General features: G+C 46.2%; 1 protein-coding gene across 12 annotated transcripts in view; it reads left to right on the top strand.

Moving 5' to 3' along the window:
- LOC132911461 (transcription factor Sox-2) overlaps positions 1 to 21,651 on the top strand; it is a 360,539-nt gene that overhangs the window by 97,741 nt on the left and 241,147 nt on the right. For 5 of the 12 annotated variants that reach the window (XR_009658997.1, XR_009658996.1, XM_060968095.1 and 2 more), the window contains exon 1: positions 16,040 to 16,044. The exons of the other annotated variants lie outside the window; for them this stretch is intronic. The gene's annotated coding sequence lies outside the window, so the exon portion shown is untranslated. Of the gene's footprint in view, positions 1 to 16,039; positions 16,045 to 21,651 lie in introns of those variants that run through there. 12 annotated transcript variants of the gene reach the window in all.

The raw sequence follows: 21,651 nt of genomic DNA, 5'->3' as shown, positions 1-21,651 counted from the left end.
CACACACTTTGGCCTCGTCCTCGTGTCTCTCTTGTATGCCCCCATGGTAACCCGACTAATCCCATTAACACGTGCCGCCATTGTGTCACCGAGCCACGACTCCTTGGATTGAAATATTTTGATCCTGCGAGACGCCAGCTCGTGGAAGCGGCCATTATCGGGAGACAGGCTGAATGCGAGCGTGATTGCCAGACAAACCGAAGTCCTTTCGTTTTTCCTCGCCAAATATATCGAAAACAATAAAAAAATCCACCAACAGCCTGTGTAATGGCATTTAGGCTGTATATACGTGTAGGTTTCGCCGATCTCGAATTGAAATAAAAAAATTGACGATCCGATAACAAGGTTTTCGAGGTAGAAGACAGGATGGGAAAGTTAAGCGCGGGCTAACGTCTTTCCGCGTCATTTCCAGGTCTCCTTACGAGGCCGTTAACGGCATATTTTTGCCGGCCGTAACTCGACTTTATTGGACAATTAACGTTTCCACCGCGTTCTCCCCCACGGCGAGTTCCTTTCTGTTACCGTGTAGACGGTCTCTCGCGTTCGTCTCTCCTTCTTATTTCCAATCTCCTGCCCGTTCAGGCTTCTTCTCAGTCTCTCTTCGTCCCTGCCTTTTTTCCCCCGTTTTCTGTCTCTCACCGTGTCTCAGATAAGACTTTTTTAAATCTGGCGACACGGCAGCACGATGCCGGGGCTGGCGCTGCCGGTGGAATGAGATATTTCGGAATAATGAGCGTGGATGGGCGTGCCACCGGATAAACTGTATTTATGAGGCTTGCCTACCTCGCGGCTTTCTTCGTATTAAAATCCTTCCCCGATCTACGCAATAGGAGCGACGCCAGGCCACATAATCTACCGGGTGTTCGTTCAGATATTTCGCTCGAAATTAATGCGATTGCAAATCTCCCGTACTATTTTTATAGAATTTATGATTTCTCTAAGTGGCTCTGCCAATTGGCTCTAACGAAATCGGCAGACACGAAGACGATCGGTAAATTACGCAATGTCCAACGATTTAATTACGAATCATCTCTAGTTGTTCCACAGTTTAAATGCTCGTAAAATGCCTGACCGCATTATTGCGCGCAGTCATTACTCTTAACCGCTCCCTCGGTTAAATCATCCCATCGAACTTTGACCTGGTATGCTACCAAGCTCGAGTCTTGTTTCGCAACCACCTTATCCAGGATTTAATTGCCTATACAATAAGCACGTTTCAGAACTTTTCGACAGAGTTCACTCTCTCTCTCTCTCTCTCCCTCACTCTCTCTGATTCTGGTTCTGGTGGAAAAATAGGGTTGGCGCATAAACAAACGACGCAACCACAGTCGAGCGAGACTGTATCGCGGGGTTAGAGAATGAGAAAGAAAACCGCTTTGCGATTCATTACGAGGCAGCGGGTTGAACCGCGGGACAGAAAGACGAAAAACGATCCCACTAAGCGACGGGGCACTGGCGTTGGTCGACACGGTCCTGCGCAACGCGCGACCGGCTTGATTGTCGCTAACAATCACAGTTTGTTATTTGGTCCAATTAAAACATCCTCTGTCTCTCTCTTCTTTCTTCCCACGGCTCTTTGCCTCTGTTGCGTTGCTTTTTTGTCGAACGCAACGTACACGGCCCGGCTAGAAAGGTTCATTGACATTGTGCGGGAGCGTGTATAAATTTCGCGTGCTCTTTGTTCGTCGCTTTCTTCTCTCTTTCCTCCTTGCAATCGCCCCCTCCCCTTCCTTCGCTTCTCCTTTCCCTTTCTCCGCTTTCTTGTTTGCGTTCACCTCACCACCGACTCCCTTCTTCTCCGACGTTATTCTTTTGTTAATTAACGTTCGCAGACCGACTTACATTTTCGCCGCTTTTCTTCTACCTTGCCTGCCAGTGGATTAACCAGGAATCAAGATTCAACTGGTATTTTACGGTGATCCAGGTGGTAAGATCTTTCCATTGAACGTTTCGGTTCGTTTCGATAATGTGTTTGATCGAGGAAAATTTGATTGTTTTCTAACGTTTCGTTGCTTACACGTGAGCAGGTCGTTAAGTTTTCTCGCGATATTTTTTTGTATTTTTAACTGAGAATCGCTAGTCGATCAGTTAGTAAGATCGTCGCGTGAAAAATTTCGGCTGTTTGCTGATCTCGAAGATTTATTTCATCGATGTAATTCTAACCCCTTTTCCTACCTTCTTCTTATTTATACATATAAGCAGACGTTTGGATTTCCACGTGTTTTTCTTTCATCGGCGTTATTTCAATTGGAGGAATTTAATGCATTTTCCTTGTATGGCCATTCCACTGGTGTTCCTGTATCAGGACGCCATTTTGGGTTCTCTGTCACTGAGAAGTACACCCTTTCGTCGGCCTTAAGAAGCCCTCGAGTTCCGTCGGGCCACTCGAAACTATTTTCGTATCGCGATGAAAAGAAATCGATAAAGCTGGCGAAGGGCAACTCGAGTGAATAGACAAGAAGGGTGCTTCTATGGGCGAACATGATTTTTTTTTCCAGAAAACTTCCGCCGAGTAGTCACGCTCCCATTCGTCATCTCCATCGTGGACCCTTGAGAAACATCCTCCATCGATTATTCCTCGATTCTTGCCGAATACGTTCCAGTTTCCTCTCTTTTCGATATCGATTCGTCTTCAGACAGGAAAAACCGAGTTACTCGGCTGAAAGGAACGTCGAAGAATCCACGCACACGTGGGGCATATAATTTAAATCGTATGACAGCATTAGGAATCGGACAGACCGAAGTAGAACGAGACAAATCGGATCAGACCACATTAAACAGCGAAACATATCGAGCTATTCGACGCGACGAAAATTGTTTCTCCGTGATGTTCGAATTCTATCCAATTCCTTTTCGTCGACGAACTCTTTAACGTTTCGATACGCAAGTAATCGCGAAGCTTCCAAACTAAACTCTGCAATCGAAAGCTTTTAATTTTTGAACGTGCAAATATCCAAAAAGAAGGCTCGAAGGATCCACGCACAAAGGACATACGGTGAAGTTTAATACTCGACAGCTTTTTTTAGTTGGCCCAAAGTAGAATGAGACAAATTTAATCAGACTGTTCCGAGCGAGGAGACATCCCGATCGATTTAACGAGCCGAAAACCGTGCGAATCCGAGCAGGCGGTGTTTAAACCCGCCCTTTTGATTTTGTACACAGCGAGCCACCCTTTTTAGAGCGGCGACACGTGTCGTGTCGCGTTTTAAAAGTGCTGTCCTCGATGACGTAGAAGATGGCAGCGAGGACTTTTAGCAGGCCAAACATTGCGTGCTTCGTGTTACCGCGCGCTTTCGTGCCACAAATGCCTCGGTATGCGGGCTCGAGTACATATTGCTTTTTATCCAAACATTTCGTATTTGCACGAAGGGTGGGGTATAGTGATTTCGTGGAAGGGATGAGCGTAATCTTCGTGGCGTAGTTTCGATTCACTGTAATGATAAAAGCAAACACCGCCGTGAAACTACTATTCAATTTACTAACATTTTACTAACATTTTCGATAAATTATTCGAGATCTACTTATTTAGTTATTTATATACGAGAAAATGTGCCATCCCAGATCAGGATACATCAGGATACTTTGGAAATATTCTTCCACGTAATTACAGAAAAATATAGAAAAATAGAGAAATATGTGTAACAGGTAAAGTGAACAACATGTAGAATGAGAGTTTCGAAGAATCTGGCAGATGCGCAAAGAGATATATTGTACGTTATCGTTGGTCATCATACATCATTACATTAACTCTGACGACTATAACAAATAAAATCGTTGCAATCCGATCCCTCTATTCGTAATTCTATGATTAAAATACCTCTAAAAAAAGTAAGCAAGTATTCAAATACCTTCGAGCATCGGTACATATGTCCTCGTCTCCCGGCATCAATTTTCCTCCACTGGGGAGAAAAAGAAGGGAGAATTCGATCTGAAAATCGAACTCTTTTACTCTCTATAATTTACCCACTGGATGAGGTGCTATCGGTTCTTGGTTGGCCAGCAACGCGTTTTCGACCGTTCTTTTTTTTCTAATCCCACGCCTCTCGTCCGGCTCTATTATTCCTCGCGTGAAAGTTGGCGGGATGAGGAATTTTCTCTCTCTCTTTTTTTTTCCGTCACCTCGGCTCGTCGTCAGAGGAAGAATCGAGGCCGGGGATTGCGAAGCAGGGGTCGATCGAGGCGATCGACCGGGGGTTAGTAGTGGTTGAGGCGGCGATTTACCGCGAAATCGGAGCACGTGTTCCTGGCACCAGAAGCTAGCACTGACAACCTCCAATAACTCAAGCAAGCCTTCAAGCCCGCCTCGACGCCCCCTCGACACCCCCTTTAAATTGCAAGGTCCAGAGCGGCGCATTGACAGATGTACACACGCCCCCCTCGTGTCGACCGTCGTATTAAATATGTGGTCGGCGTCGTGGTCGTGCTCTCTTTGCTCGATGGCAAAAATTAAGGGAGGAAATCGAGAGGGAATAATCGCCGTGCCGGCACGAGGAGGAAAAAATTCCGAGCTGTTCGCGGAGCAACCTGCTCCATTTATATTCGGAAGCTGCTCGCCATAGCTTGGACACGCCGTTATTCACCCAACACCTTCGCTGCGTACTTTGATATCGAACGGTCGTTTCTTGATTTATCTCGCTCGCTAATCTTTAATACTTAATCTTCGCGTTCTTCGGATTTTCGCTTACTCGTGATTCGTCGAATTTCGGGAATGATATATACCCATCGTGACAGAATAGTTTATATTAACTATGAAACGATGGTCGGTTTAGAATTAATAGCAGATTCATGAATAAGTAGGTAATGATATAGCGCTTTGAAGTAGCACATTCAATAGGAGAAAAATGTCCCTTTCGTATTCAGATTTATTTTCATTCGTATTTCCGTATATAGAAACCAATGCGGTTAAATCGTAGTACAACGTGCTACCTACTTTTTTCATTCACACCATTATTTTTCTTCGTTTTTAATTTACAGCTTCGTCGAGCGATTTTCTATCGCTTATAAAAACGTTTGTCGAGAATATTAAATACATATATGTTAGAATTTAGCCTTAAAGTTAAGATTAATAATTTGTGGAAGACACAATATTATGTTGAAATAATATTCAGTGATATTTATTATACAGAACTACAGAAGCTGATGTATATAAGCGAGTGATATAATTAATTAACAACGTACGGAGATTGTTGATTGTTGGCTACTTACTCTCAGAATAGACGTAGGTAGTGACCCATGATCCCTTAAATATTTTAAACCCCACTCTCTATACGGTAATGAGTATGATCTGTGTAAGTGTCCTGTTCAAATGCCTGTGTAGGTGTCTATGTAAGAGTGTTTGTGCCTATGCGTGAAATATCGTTGTATTCCAACAATATAATGTAAGATATCAAGTACGTAAAAAACAATAGTAATGTTACCTGTGTATTAGCAATCTCTTGACACCGGTAATCCTAATGAACTCGGCCATCAGATTCCACGATTATAAAATTCTCTTCGTTAAGTTAAATCTTGGAATTTTCGTTTCTCCCCTGTAAAAAAAGATCCTCTAAGACTTAAGTCCGATTACTTTGAAGGAAGCATAGCATGAAAAACTACTCTTTATGCTTCGTCCCTGTTTGAAATTGGGTGACTTAATCAGTGCGAGACATGGAGGGACTCGATCAGCAGCAGGTGAGTTGTCATAAGAGAAGCCGGCCGCTTTTAATTGCACCGCGAAGCTGTCGGGGTGCAATCAATTATCCGGCGGCATAACCGACGACTAATCTGCCTAATCCTAGCCGCAGAGGGCAGCCAGCGAGGCGCAGCGTAATCGCTCGTCGATCGCAATTACCGGGTTGCGGTTAATAAGGAGATCACCGAGGGCTGGTTTCCAGGCCGAAGGGGCGGCGTTGGCGGTAACGGGGGTGGTTGCGAGGGATATATAGAGCGTAGACAAGCAAGCGAAAGCACGGAAGCTCAGGGTTGGACCAGGCCAGACTCGGCCCGGCGAGCACATTCACTCGGCCTCGTAATCGGCTTACCGATTGCCAATCATCAGTCAAAGAGCCGACGACGGCAAGCAGCCCGAACTTCCTTTGGATCTTCGTTCTTCTTTATTTCTCCCTGCTTTCCACTTCGGCCTCGATCTTCTACTCTCCCTCTCTACCGCCTCGTTCTCCCTAATTCCACTTTTTTTTTTCTAGCTCCTTTTAACCCGCGCGTCGTCGAGCGTCGTAGGTTTCCAGAGAGGAAGCTCGTGTGTTCTAAGGCTTCTCCCAGCACCCCGCGAAGCTTCATTTTATCAATTAATTTCGATTTTAAGAACGAAGAACGGTGTGATTCGTAGTGAGCCACGAAGTTGATGGAACGTCATCCCGACGTAACTATTCTCGCGATAATAATAAAAATCCAGGGAACTGGTTCACGAGCACTGCTAGATCCTTTGAATTAATTACGGAGATAAGTATGATACGCTTTCGTGTTATGCGATTTTGTGGACGTTTCGTCTACGTTATATCATCGATTAAGTGTTATTAGAGGCAATTGACCGGCAAGGTATCGAGCAAGTTTTACCATCTGGCTCGTCACTGGGGCAATTAGGAGCACCGACGATGTTGCCTCGATGCCGCTTCTCGAGGATCCATGGCAGAGTGTGACGCGCCATGTGCAATCACCGGCGTATACCAGAGTGGTTCTAATTAATTAATACCCGGCTGCCGGGACTAGGCGTAGGCTAGGTCGCCCCGGCAGCTACTAATTAGTGGCACCGCGGCGTAATTAGTGTTTACACGTCATTATCGACGATCGAATTTGCCGGAATCAATTATAAAATATGTCGGCCACTCGTTGGCTCTCCAGAGTTGTCGCTCTCTGTGTATAGATACAGAACCACCCCTACGCTTCTTGTTCCTATGTGTAAGAGAACCTTCGTCGATGTATTCGTGCCAGCAACCTGGCTGCCGTAACACCCTCGACACCTTTCCACCCACTCTACCCCCCCAGTCCCACGCTACGACGACGTCGAGCTTCTCTTTTTTCCCTTTTTTTCTATTTTCTTTTTTTTTCCGTGGCGCCGAAAGCTGATTCAGCTTGACCCGCATCGTCGAACCAACAATTTCCGTGGCTGGGCGAAATAAAATTCGTCGCCGGAATTGCCTCCGGTTTGTTAATCATCGTGGACCAATTAGGATCGGTTCAAGTCGAAGAATGGTTTCTGTGAAACGTCAAAGGATCTTTCTATCTTTGTTTCGTCAGAGGTTTCTAATGCCTCGTCCATAGGATATCGAGTAACTAATCAGCGAGTTTAAGCGAGATTTACCCCGTTGCTCGCTTTTGTCTCCGCGGGGACAATCGAGAGTCGCCTCCCCACTGGCAGTTGAATTCTTAACATCGACGAAACAGCGAGTAGGTAAACACAGGTAAATTTGTTAGCGAAGAACAGGTGAACAATGGATAAATTTAAACGAACCTGAGGAAAATCCACGGCGACGGAGAAAAGTTTGTCGAACAATTACTGTCATCCAATTAAAATCGTTTCGTTTGTACGACAGCAGGGGTTTGGTCGATCGCGGAAAGGAACAGAACGTTCGATCTGTGTTTTTTTTTTTCTTTTCCTCCGTTCGTTGCCGGTTTGTTTTCTCGTTTCTTTTCGAGAAATCAGCGATTTCCCGGGCTTACACTGTTTACTCGATTTTTTTGCCACCTCCGTCGACGCCCGTTTGTCTCTGCAAGAACCTCCCGATGAAATCCACCATCCCCCGACCCTTCGCTCCCTTCTCACCCAATCCTCTGCACCAGTAGTGTCAGAGACCGTGAGGGGGTAGAGTGCAGGGTAAACACTTGTAGATTTGGCGCACGTTGCCAACGAATGGCCAAATAATTGGTGAGTTTCGCGGATCGAGTCGGTAGCTCCGGCCTTTCTCTCTGTTGCTCTTCTTTCGACTCGTGTGTGTCTACTACCAGCCTCTGGTTCGGCTGTAACACCGTTGCACGTCGTACGACTGAATGTTGGCATGATTGGCGCCTCGTGCGACAGCCTGGACGCGACCGGAATTCCTGATTATTCCTGGCTGCCGCCACCAACAGCACCCCCGGGGCTGATTATTATTTTAGAACGTACGACGGGGTTTTATGCTCTGTTACAATCCGTCATCTCGACGTTATCGATACTGGCTGGCCGCCGGTGTACGGTTCGTCGACACGTGAATCGAAATTGTTTAGTTGCAACCCTTTTCACGTCCGTTTCCCTCTTTTCTGTTTAGCAAGGATAGATTTTTCCACATCCGCGGTATTCTTGAGCTTCCTCAATTAACGCTGTGTCTGAAACTCAACGTTTTCAATAGCTGCTATCGCTTTAGTAAAATCGAGCAGGTGAATTCTGAATTTCACTCTCAAGTTTATTAATTGGTATTGATATTATTTTCACGAGTATTCTAAATTTTTGTCTTCGAATTGATTAATGTAGCGACGAAAACGCGTACGCGGGTAATTTGAACAGATTCGAGATACTTTCAACGACACGGTGTTGACATCGCTGCTTCGCCTCGATAGCGAAAAAGATTTCAGATTTGCTTTTATTCCAAACGAGGCTTTTCTCCTGTAAAACGATATATTTATAATTGCATCGGATTTGCGTCAAAGGACAAAATTATTACTTATGTCGCTGTCAACCTGAGCTTAGTTTTATAACAACACTGGCTCGTCCTCGGGTGTTTTGTGACGTTACAAACGATGGGTTCTACTGCTTCCGCGAATAATGGCGTATCTCGTGTCGATGATGCGTAGCCTCGTAACGTCGCCGAAATGGCTCACGAATACTTTGTAAATTTTAAAGCGCGTCTCCTACGAAGATCGTGTTTTTTGAGTCGTACCACCATTAAATCAAAGCAGCAATTTATCGTAATTAGGAAAGTGAATTTTCCATGCATAGGATTATCGAATTAAAAATTGGTAGAGAATACTGCCGTTCCTTTCTTTCGTCGTTGGAGAAAATTTTACGGCGTGACCTTCGCTTCGTGCGAAATAGATTCTCGTGACCCCCCATTCGATTCCCCGTTACGGATTCGGGTCACTTCTCGTGATAGCGTCGCGAGGCCTATCAATAACCAGTCGGGATACTTTAAACTAAGTCTAAAACATCGTCCTCAGGGGGACGTTCTCGTGATCGGGCCTCTAAAGCGCGCGATAAAATCCGTCCGAGTCATTCTATCGAACTTTATGACCTGACGAACATCCTTTTAAATCGCTCAACGGAGGAGGCAAGGGTCTTTCAGCGAATCGAAGCTCGTAAGAGGAGAAAACAGCGTGGTTCTTCAGTTAAGGAGCAATGAGGTTCTACTCGATTCATCGGTTAACTTCATAGTATCTAGACACGCGGTGCGATTTTATAAAATAAAAGGAAGACAACGATGATGATAACTCTGACCGGAACAATTCTGAATTTTCCTAAAGTTCTCTACTTGCGCTCTTCTCGACTTTTTCGATCCTTCGATGAATCTCTTTAGAATTTCTTGCTTTTCAATTAAATTGCGACGCGCGTCGCTTAAAAAATTGCGCGCAAATTAAAGACACGAGATAGTGTCATTTCGATACCATTATTTAAATTTTTGAGGAATTTCTCTTCGAAATACTTTCTCTCGCTATATTATTGCGCCTGAAAATACATCAGCATTTTCGAAATAAAGTGACAAATAAAACTGCAAAAGTGCTATAGTTGCTTCTTTCTTTTTTTTATAACGGAAAGGTTGTCGAGCTTTGGCGTTAGTTCCGTTCTCACAATCGCGGTAACGAAGAGGAACGTCCGTGCCCTTTGACCCCCGCCACGCGTCACAAGACAGTTGTTGTCGCAGCAACTTTGGACAGGTCGACGGGAGCTTTTTTGTTCGTAGAAAACGCGCGATTGTTCGTGTAAACGAGTCGTGCGGCGGCGATGTCGCGGTCGTCCGGGGAACAGGGGTCAGGGGGGTTGCTCGCACAGTTATTCGAGGGGTGGCTTCTCTGCGGATGTATGACGTTAGGAGCCAAGGGCCCCTCCTTTTGTATACAGCCGGTAGAATCGAATTTTACGCCCCTCCAATCTTCCCCTATCGCATTGTCTTAATCGCTTTAGTAATTTCGTTGGCGCGCGTCGACTCCGCGCAGATGGAAATTTTATTTCCGTTTTTCAGACTGCTTTATTGCCCCCTCTGCCTCTGTAAACCGATACTCCGACAGGGTACAATGGAATTTCGGTGCGTGTTTTCTGGACGTCCGTGCGCCCCTTTTGCGCGACCACCCTTGGACTGTTTGTTTATGCAGAGAAAGCTCGATATTAATTCCATTTGTGATCGGAATTCGGCTCGCGCGAATTTAGATTCGGCCCTTTTTTCAATTTTATCACAACTCTCAACAAATGTCTCGCGTCTTTCAGCGTAGAAGTGAGCGCGAACGTTCCAGGATGGAATGTGCGTGGGTGTATGCGATCCAGGAAATGTCAGAACACTGTCAAGGCAGTTGACACGTCGTACCCTCCCTTCAGGGCCCATTATTTAACCAGCATCCTGCTTCGGAAGGGGTACGCGTCTCCTTGGGGGTGTGTTTCGGTGCCTGATAGATGCCACATACTGGGACGAGGAGAACGGTTGCCACCGGGAACGCGATTTTAGTAAATATATGCGCGGTGTGTGATTGACGCCTGTACGAGTCGTGTCGCCCCTTTTGGTTCCTGGGGTTCTCCAAGGCCATTTCTCACGGTAGATAGTTTCTGAGATCGCGATAAGATCGCCTAGGATACTGGCTTTCTTAACGGAGCAGATCTATTTATATGGAAGTTGACATTTTTTTTGTTGAAACTCTTCGGTATCTATGATGTACGAGGTATGAAGAAAAATGGGGCAACTGCGAGACAGTCGGGAGACTTAAATCGCAGCGTTTAGTTTCGGGGGGCGACTGAAATTAGTTTATTATTACGATGCGGAGGGTAGTTTAAAAATTGGAAGGCACTTTGCTATTACAAAGTCTATATGTGGCATTGTAGAATGCACGGCAGGGCGTGAATTGTGTGGCGAGGGGGTGTGTCCCCCTTCTTACGACGTTAGGGTCGACTGAGCCACGTGGTGACGTGAAGTACGTTGCATAGGGTGGGGGATCAGAAGGATGGTAAATAGTTTTCAGCGAGTGAACGAGCGAGAAGGGAAGCTCGTGCGCGTTAACTGGTGCTAAGTGAATCTGTGGCCATGCTTTGGGGACGCGTTTCACGGGGAGGGTCGAGAACACCGCCAGGAACACCATTGAATTTCATACAGGACCACTTCTCTCGCTGATACTCTCCTCTCTCTTGTCAACGATCGTACAAACCGATTCTCGGTGTGTATTTAGCGGCATTTGGTTTTCGTCGCTCGCCTTCCGACGAAAAATATTATTAACGACTTATTTTTTTTCGATAGAGGGTGGAGGGAGGGGGGGTTGAAAGAGTCATTCGCATAGGCGGAGGAGGGCATGAAGCCGGAAAGTTTCCGCCCGGCTGGCCGTTATTAATAAAATGTCGTTAAAAGCCGGGTACCACAGGTTAAATAACGAAAATTGAAACTTTACATGTTCAGGGCTGTTGGGGGGCGCCCGGGGTGCCTCGTTTATCCGAACAACGCGAGACCATAAAATCGCGGCACAATGCGGACACGATAAAAAATAATTTATTGAAGAATAAAAGTTCCCGCGCTGGCGAACTTTCTCCTTTTCTGCGACCGCTTGCGGGCACATGCGCGCGTATCCGCGCCGTGCGTTGCCTTTTAATTAAAATAACGCGTTCAAAAGGGAATTTTACTTATATAGCCGGTGTCACGATTGTTATTAATTTAATTCTAGCCCGGTCTAATTGCATCGCGCCGATAATTCTTCCATCGCCGTGTTGGGAAAGGCGTGGCGCGTTCGCTGGCCTCTTCGTCCTCGTCCTCGTTCGTAGTCAACCTCGTCGACGTCGCCGTGTACTGCCTGGTTATTTTCGCGTGCACGTAACCATACAGGACAATAAACGACAACTAGCAACCCGTCAAACCGACACGGTAGAGCAACGCAGGAGACTTTTACCCCCCTTCCTTTCCCTTCTCCCTCTTGCACCGGCTTTCTGTGTTCTACAGGCCACGACGACGTGGTCCTTTGTCCTGCGGCTGGTCGCCTTAATTATTTTTCGCACGCTCGTCGTCTTGATTTAATTAACGCATTACCGGACTGCCGCGTCTTAGCTTAATTGAGAGAATAATTTCACGTCGCCCCGTGTTTAACCCTTCTAGCCACTAAGTAGTAGAACCGCAGCCAGCGTTCCCCGCCTTTCTCCGTTGACCATGATACGGAAGAAAGCGTCTCGTCGCAGGACGATTTGCAAGAAAACACGATCGTTTCATCCCCAAACTTTCCATCGGAAACACTCCATATTCTCCTAGTCTTGTTTTGGTCGCTTTTCCTTGCGATTTCGCGACTCGACGTATCTATTGTTCCGTTGAAATCGAAGAGAATCAACGTGGAGGGGTTCGCCACCCCGTTCTCGTACGTAAATACGACAGGACACATCGTTATCAGCAGTCGCAGGGAATAGGCATCGAGTAAAACAAGCCTGTTAATTCGTGGCATCCCTTCCGAGGATGGTTGTCAGCTTAATCCACCCTTGGCCTCCGCGCTGCCGATATCGATATCGCGATAAAATCTCGATACCGACGTATGAACTCGTATATAATAAATCGGATTACCCGTGCGAGAAGGGACCAGGCATATGCTATCTAACAGAGGGCAGAATAGCATATTGCGGGTGAGAAACGGAGAGAGGAAGAGAGAATCGTAGGAGATGCAGCAACCCTCGCGAAAACGAACCTCAGGGGTGGCCACACGTCACGCTACCCTAACGCCACTCACCACTGTGGGATAGTTGGAATATCATCGTTGTCTGCGAGAACACGTGGTTTTTCGGGATGCAACCCTCCACCCTCGTTCCGAATCCCGCATGTTCGTTACATAGCATTGGCAAGCTGGTTCTCGGAGCGGTATTCATGACCTTAGCTCCGTGACGAAATTTGATTTTCCTCTTTATTTGTTGCCACATCATACTAGTTCTTCCCTCTACTTGTTAACTATGAATTTCGAGGTGTTTAGATATAGTTGCGTTTTAATTATTTATCGTATATCCTCTTCCTCGTGTGTACGTACGAAGATGACAAGAATCAATCAATGCTGTCACAAGCAATACTTTCTAATTTACGAATCAGTGAAGGAATACGTTTAGCCTCGATATTGAAATAAAATCAAATTCAAATTTGCCAAGCTAAGACCTAACATCTTTCGCTCAATTGCAGTCGTCGAATATCTTGAGAATATGTACAATATCCCAAGGGGTGGAATTCTAGTAAATTGCCTAATCCTTGGCTAATCGTCGACAGCTCGTCGAAATCCAAGCACATTCTCGTAGAACGAAGGCACGGAGATCGATCGAGCCCTAAATCGTCGATACTCGTATCTCCTCGTTAGTACATTAGAAGCATCCGAAGGGAAGTGGGTCCAATCAGAGTCTGCTAATAATTTGCCCCCCTCTCCCACTCCTCCCTATAAACGAACCATGCCACGGTAATAATCATTCCCTGCGTCGTTGTTGGCGTCCTTCTGCCACGCATTGCAGCGACGCATCCCCTCTGCAACCCTCCGCAAGGGACTAATCGTCGGCACTGCTAATGATTTATAACCGACGCACGCGTGTACGTGCAGGGAATAGTTTCGAGTGTGTGTTACTCGAACCGGCGAATCCTGTTGCGGACCCCCGCGGCGTTTACACCGTGGGATTGGGTCCGGATTTCGTCCGGCAGTGGAGTAACGTTCTGGAACACGGTCGAGTTGGTCAGAACTCTCGCGCGCGCGATACCGGCTTCCGGTTGGCTAGCGTAAGCTCTCCCTGTGAGAATCAACGGGTTCCTCGTCTCACGATTAAACTAAAACAATGAGGATTCTTTTCCGGTCGGGCTGCCACGTTTCAGCCATCTCTCCTATTTTCCGTCGTTTTTTTTTCTTTTTTTCTTTTTTCCCTCCCCGAACATATTTGTTGTCTCTCGCCATTAACGCGTTTGCTGACGGCTTTCTTGCTCGTTGAAAGGGAAAGACCGTTGGAGAGGAACAGAACGACTTGAAAGTTTCTCTGCAGGTTGCATAGTTCGCTGGACTTGAACAGGACCTGTTTTCTGATACCGTGACGGTAGACGTAAGAATGGCGGAAAATGGAAGGTTGGATTTTATGCATCTAGAAGAGAGAATCTTGAAGCTGTATATCGGAAATTTTCTAAAACGATTCTTCTAGCTTGCAGATTTCGCGTTCTCACATTCGAGCGCCATTTGCCAGACGAACGACGGTTCGCCGGGGTCAACAGTCAGGGCCGTAACTCGCTGGGGTCAAGCTGAAAAGTGGATACGGTCCATTCCGAGCCAGACGCGGCACGGTCACGTCCCAGCGCCGTAAATCTCCCTAATTCGCTCGTTGAGAGTCCAGAGGCGTCACGGATGCCGTTCGGCCTGACGAATGGCCGCCGGTTTAATGAAGCTATATAGATCGCCATTGTTGCGAAACTTACCCCTGAGCCACTCGAACGAACGAATTCCTGAAGCGCGATATCTCCGCTAGAGTAGAAAAGTCGAGCGCCGCACAAATGCGTCCAAGTTGCGCGCGAATAAGAAACTTGGATAATGAGGAGCGAACTGATAATTGATAAGAGGGACGGGTCTATTATGACGATTGTCGACGTCGTATCTCCATCCAGGCTTACTCGTTCGCGTTGCTCTTCTAACGAGGGAAGAAATTCTCGGCGTATTTCTTTCGCGTGACCCAAATGCAGGGATCGATGTAGAGGAAAAGAAGAAAAGACCGAGGTGGGTAAACTGCGAGAAGGGCGGGCGAATCATTCGGTGGTTTGCCTCTGAAAACGGAGGATTTAATCGAAGTAACATCGAGGCGATTCCGTTTGAACGGTTCTTTGCTTGGTGAGCGAACTCTCGCGAAGACATCGGCCCGGTGTAACTTTTAATTAAAAATTTCTAAGAATTTGCCACGAAAGGAGCGCGCAGACGTCGTAACGAAGCTTAATTAAAGCCGGCCGTTTTACTTCCGTTATGTTCTCGAAAGCGCTCGAGCGGCCCTTCTCCTACCCCACGACGACCAACTTCAAAATTACTTCGAAACCGCTTTAGAACACTCGACGGTACACTTTCCAGCCGACTGTACCGACTCCCACTCCTCTTTCCTCGTTGCATCTCCTCTCTTGGTCCCTTTGGGGTGGCGGACAGGTAACTGCATAAAAATCTCGACGCATTCAACGAGGGCGGATAGCTTCTCATGTTACGCCGACCACCATAACGGAATTGCTTTATTAGACAGGGCCTCTCCTCTCCTCTTGTTCCCCTCTTTTTCTTTCGTCTCTTTCCTTCTCCCTTCTGTTCTCGTCTCTGTGGTTCTCTCCGTGTCTGGCCTCTCTGTCCTCTCTCTTCTACTCTTGCTCCCTTCTCGCACGTATCCGCTCCTTCTCTCCGTACTCATCTGGCACGGTTTGCTCGTACCCTGTCCGACTGCTAACGAGACAGCTCGTGAGCAGCCGAGTAGCAGCCGGGAGTGCAGAACGTCCACCCTAAGCCTACCTTCAACGACCAACCGGGCTACCTAAACGCGTCCAACGGATCTACTAAATCAAGATGTACATTGGTCACGGTGTACATGGCGGTCGGCTCTGTTATCCATGCTTATGAAACATTGATTTCACGCGGCCCGGTCTGCGCTGCTCTCACGACGCACTATACGGGGTGCTCTGCAAATACAGATAGAAAATACCAGATATTATTGTCAAAGAATTTGTCGACAAACAAAAGATTCGTTGGCGGGCGAAGGTTTGTCGGTAAACAGTGAAAATCGCAAAGAGATACGTCGTATCGTAAAATCGAGATAGGACATGAAAGTAGTCTCTCTACGCGTGTGAATAATTGTCCTTTAAATAAGAAATTCTTTCCGAAACACCCAGTACACGACCATAACTCAAAGTGACGTGGCTCCGTTGTTGCTCCGGGAGGTCAGTCGATTTTCATACCGGTCGAACTCGTATTCCCGTACAAGATCACCAGCCGCGTCGCGACTGGTTCCTCGTGCAAAGCCTCAAAAACAATTGCCAGTGAGACACGCCACGAAACCGAGTACAGGACTCGATTCATCCTGGCCGTGAAATCGAGGGACCGCAGAAACCTCCGAAAAAGAAGAGCAGACGGAAGCGTGTACCTGTAAAGGTACGACAAAACTCGTCGAAAGGCTTTGAAAATTACGAGGTCGATGTCTCTTGGCTGAAAACAATTGCGTAACACTTGCAACGTTCTCGTTTACGTTGTTAATGGCCCGATTTCAATTAAGATTCCTCGTCTTCCGATACGTTCGCCGCCGTTCGAGAAAGGTGTCCTCTCTGACCACGAAATTTCCGGCATCCTCGATACCATTAGGCGATGGTACAAGAACGAAGGACGTCCGTAGGACACGCACGGGTGTCAGACAAGGGCGGCGGGTTATCGTGTGTGCCACGGATCATTACCCTGCAGGGCCAGCGGTAGGATACAGTGTCCTGGCCTGAACTAAGATTAATCACTCCGGCCAGGCCAGGGCAATATCGGCCACTATAACGCCGGCTGACGATAACTCGCGACACGTTCCTGGGAGATAAGACGTCCCCGACATGATAGCCGCGAATTTTCAAACGCGCCCGACACACTCTCGGATCGCCGGGACCACCTGGGTAATTAACTATTCTGCTGATGGCTTGGCAAGGGTCAGCAATTTAGATCGGAAATGCATTTGCCGGTAATGGATTTGAAATACACGGACTAGAGATATTTATGGAAGTTTGTGTTTTTATAAACATCAGCGAACAAATAGCATGTACATGGAACGTTTTACCTATTAAGTATATTATATTACGTGACAGGCTAAAAGTAATCATACTGGTGTGAGTCAGGATTTTGAGAATTTGAATGTAGCCACGTATTTCTATCCTTATAGATATCGTTTCTTTGGTTTTATAGTTGATCGAGTTGTAATTTTACTCTCTGTTGCGATATATTTTTATGGTTTGAAAATATGCAACGATTTGGGAAATTTTTTTTTTTATAGACGAAAAAGATATTTGGGTAAGGAATTGGATGATAGAAGCAGCGCGAGGTCTTTCATTTTGATTTCTCGATTGGCATTCGGTAGTGGCGATATTTAGTAGTGCGAATAATTAGAAACGGGCAACGTGTTTTCGTTCTTTGTCTCTCGCGTCACTTCCAGAGACGTGATTTTACTCGCAGGAGGTGCATTGTTCGGTGGTCTGGTGGAGAATTTGTTGCACTGTGTACAGGCAGCCCCCTAATTTTCAGGCCGACGCATGCATCACTCCGTGGCGAAACTTGTTTCTTAAAAAGTAGGCTGTGAGCCGAAATACCGGACGCCGAAGTCGTTCTTGCAAAAGATCGATGGTGTCTCGGAATTCGACACTGTTGCGACGCCAAAACTAAAATATCGTATGTTATATTCGCCACCTTAAATCAATTTTAAGTTTCTTCTATCGTTCGCGCCGATATATTAAAATGATACTAGAAATTATTGAAGCTTAAAAATCAACGAGAATGTACTGATTAGTTGAATAGAAGTCTTAACACGGTTTCAGAAATAATTTCTCTTTCTGGGAAAATATTTTCCAAAGGTAATTTCTGTCGCGTTAGAAGCAATCTGCACTAAATTCTCGCTATGCCGGCGACATGTTTGTTCAAATATTTCCCGTTTGATATCTATGTGGAGTAAAGAGTTGCCGTCAGGCGCAAGCAATCGCGTACTCTCTGCGCGCGGATAATTGTCACCAGCAGGAAATTCAGTCGGCGATAGCAACTTTTGCGGGCTGCGCGATCGGTCCTGCTTTCCGTCCTATTATTCCTAGTAATGAAAGCGCGGAAATAGGATGGAAGAAGTTCCAACTTGCCGCGTGGAACTATTGAAATAAATACTTGGTGCATTTCTAACGGCCTGCTGACCTAATTTTTCCGTTCCTTTCCTCGGCCTGTTGAATTTTCTACAAGTTGGATTATCCGAACTGTTCAAAATTTTCGCGCCCTTAATATCAGAATTGAAATTTTAAAAGGAAGTTGCTTTGTTCGTGGTTTGATCCAGAAATAACGAGACACTTTTCATTAGAAATTCGATCAGCAGATTCGAGAGAAAACAGAAAATTACTGCTATCCGCGAACATTATCGAGGTACTAGATTATATATTATGCTCGTTATAATTGCTTTGTTGGTATTATTCAACGAGTATCCTTATTCGATCGACGATATTCGTAAAATTGACAAATTACAGGTTGCGGGAAACGTATTTCTAAATCTTATATTATTTTTTATCATAGCGAAACATCAAATTGCTTTGCTAATTTTTTGCTATTTCCTCTGTGGGCGGAGGTAGATCAAGGAGGTGCGCTGAAACAGTACAATGGACGAGTCTAGCTGCAGGGCTGTACCAATATATGTTCCTCGACAATACGTCTTGGTGCTCTGTTAATGTCAAGCGTCTACAATGCCAGGTGGCATTGTGATATTCGGTGAAATCAATAACGCGTTATAAACACCCTTTGTACCTAGTCAGCGTGCTCATTCCTTAAATTTATATCTCGAATAGAATCCCATTAAGAATCTCCATCAAAAGAAGAGAAATGAAATTATTAGTCCTGCGCAGCCACCTTCTATTAAACTCATCCACCGTGTAACAACGCGACAGGAGTTCGTCGATTGCTATTCGAGACTTTCCTAATTAAAATCCTTTAGCTTCAAGAACAAAGCAGATCACAGCAAGTTCAGGAACATCTTGGCAGAAATCAAACGTTGTAATCGCGTTTCCTAGAAAGTGAGAATTCTTCGTAAATTTCGCGTTTCTCGCGAAAGCTCGTGCTTCGAGGTGAGATTCGTCATAAAGAACACCTGGTCGTGCGAGGGTCCGCCTTTCCTGGTAGACGCGTGTCCACGCATCGTCACACCTGCTTACGTAAAGCCTCGCTCGCATATGCCTCGCGGATCTGCATCCTTCCCGAACCTAGCACTCTTTCGTCGGCACGTTTTCACGCGTCGGAGGAACTTCCTTTTTCCTCTCGGCCGTGTCGCGAGTTCGTGGTCCGCCTTGAAAAAAAGCCAAGGAGTGTGAGAGCACGCTGAGAACACAGCTTAAACGTTACGCACGAACGCGACCAGCATCCCAGTTCACTTGGTTCTTGGACCCTCGACCATCCTTTTTTTATTTGCTTTTTCATACTTTGTTCGAAGCCTGAGGGCTCTAGACGATAGTCGCGAGACGTTCTAGAGCTTGTTTTATGAACGTCGTGGATGGAATATTTTTACAACCTTGATAGCCCTGGTCCTAGGGCACCCGTCTAACAGAAGATAATGCGCGTTTTATTTCATTTTTAAACGATAGAAATGTAAAACTTTGCTCGCGACTAAAACTAAAAGCTACCACTGTCAGAATCGCTGAAAGTTAAGCAGCATCAATGTCGCTTTTTGGTTGCTGTTACAGTCACTCTTTGAATTTCCCTCAACTTCAGAATTTCTATATTCTTTACATATAAACATCTCTTCTGGTACTATTTCCTCGAGAAGAATATCTCGCTTTTATTTATTTTTCATATATCATTTTCCTAATTGAGTTGTATAATAGCATATTCCGTTTTTGGTCGCAATTACACGAGTATCCACTGCGCTCTTCGTGAAATAAATTCAACGAACAAACTTAATTCCCTGGTACCATCGTACCGTGACCTTCGCGAGTTCAAAACCGCGATCCCAGTCTCCAGGATCCGAGTCAGTCGTTTTACAAATGCATCGCTAATTGACTTTAATCATTCCTAATTGCTGTCGATATATTCGAACGGTAAGAGGATCAAGATTCTGCCACGAGGAATTTTCGAGGTCGACGTAATAGGATCTCCGAGTTGGCCTCTCGAGTTATCGAGCTGTGCTGGGCATCCGCGCACAGTGTAGACGGGCTGGGTTCGTATGAATGACAGGCTCATTGAGCAGCGGAGGGTAGCAGCGCGGCGGGGGTGTTCACGAAACGCCCTCCAGCGGCTACCGGACCCGAAAACTCGGTCCCACGCACCTGGGACCCTTGCAAAGGGGCCTCCAAAGGGGCCCTTTTGTCATGCTAATACCACACACTCCTCACCCTTCGCCTACCTAACCCCTCGCCCACCCTTCTCCCGTTGGTTCCTCTCCTCTTCGCGTCGCTACCCTCGTCGAGCGTACCGACCAGGTGTTCGATTCTTGTCCCCGGAGGAGTTCCTCGGGACCCTCTGTCACCCGATCGCTACGGAGGGATCTTGCCTGATCCACGACTCCACGACTGAGAAAACCCGGGAACCTTGACAGAAAGGGGGGGAGGACAAGAGGGTCGTGAGCACGCGCGAATGTTCCTGTTGAAATGGCGTCGGTGACGAACCGGTATTACCGCGTCGTGTATGCGGTCACGATCGTCGTGTCTCCATGTGTCCGTCGTTCAATAAGGGAAAGAGATTTTATCACGCAGAAATTGAAATCTAGCGAAATCTTTGTACGCCCCGTTTATAGGTATTGGAACGTTTGCAGAATATATAATACACGTAAAAGGTCATTAGAGATGTATCTTTGGGATTATTATCTCGTTTGGAACCTCGTGATATAAAGAATCTTCGAGCGTATTAAAGATAGTTGTGATAAAAATGGTGAACACCTGTCGGAATGACGACGATGAGAACGCAGAACAAAAATAATTTTGTTTCATTTAGTAGCGCTTTCGTACGACCATAAGAATTTGATCGTACGAAAACGAAGCGTAGAACCTGGTAAAAAAAAGAAAAACATTTTCATTGAGAAATAAGAAAGCGTACGAATATTTCTACCGAAGATGAAACGAAGCAAATGACATAGAAGGGTAACGACAATAGCATGGCTTGAGAATCCTCCGGTGTCGCGATTAAAGAATATTCTTCTACTTCTTAAGATTATGTCCATTTATGGATACGAGAATTTAGTCCTTAGTTTATTATGAATATTTGTATAGCGTGAGAGGAAATGAGAGATATAATAATAGGCTATCGAAAAGGAAGACGAGGGAAACGCGAGTCAAATCCACGTTATCGCGAGGAGAACGCGCAACCTGTTGAAGCTTGGTTAGACGACACTGTGGCAAGAGCAGCGACGGGGTTGACAAGCGCGTGCTCGCGAGAGCCGCGTCACAGCGGCATTTCCGGTGCGTCGATCTGTCGATAGCTTTTCAACGAATCAATTGGTCGATGGGAGGAGAGTTACCAGGCCACGGAGAACGACGATTCTCTGTGCGATATATCGATGCACTGGCAACCCTTTTCCCGCTTCCTGACTTCGACCCCATGCGTCTGCTCTCGATATCGTGCCACCCCTCCTGTCGACGTCTCGCAAGACCGAAACGACGCCATCTTTCGTGTCAGACGAGAAAAGCGCCTCCGTTTCCTACAGTTACTGCTATCGCTCTGTATTCTTCTCCCGTACATTCGATAAAAGAGTATAGTAAGTTGTTGGCCACGTGGTGACCCGACCACAAGCGAAGCGTGCTTCGGATATCGTTGCTAACGCATTCATAGAGTATTAGAGGGATCGCCGATCGT

The sequence above is a fragment of the Bombus pascuorum genome, chromosome 10 (genome assembly GCF_905332965.1).
Source record: "Bombus pascuorum chromosome 10, iyBomPasc1.1, whole genome shotgun sequence".
Taxonomy (NCBI): Eukaryota; Metazoa; Arthropoda; class Insecta; order Hymenoptera; family Apidae; genus Bombus; species Bombus pascuorum.
The sequence above is the reverse complement of the archived record's forward strand: the minus strand, read 5'-3'. Positions and strand labels throughout refer to the sequence as shown.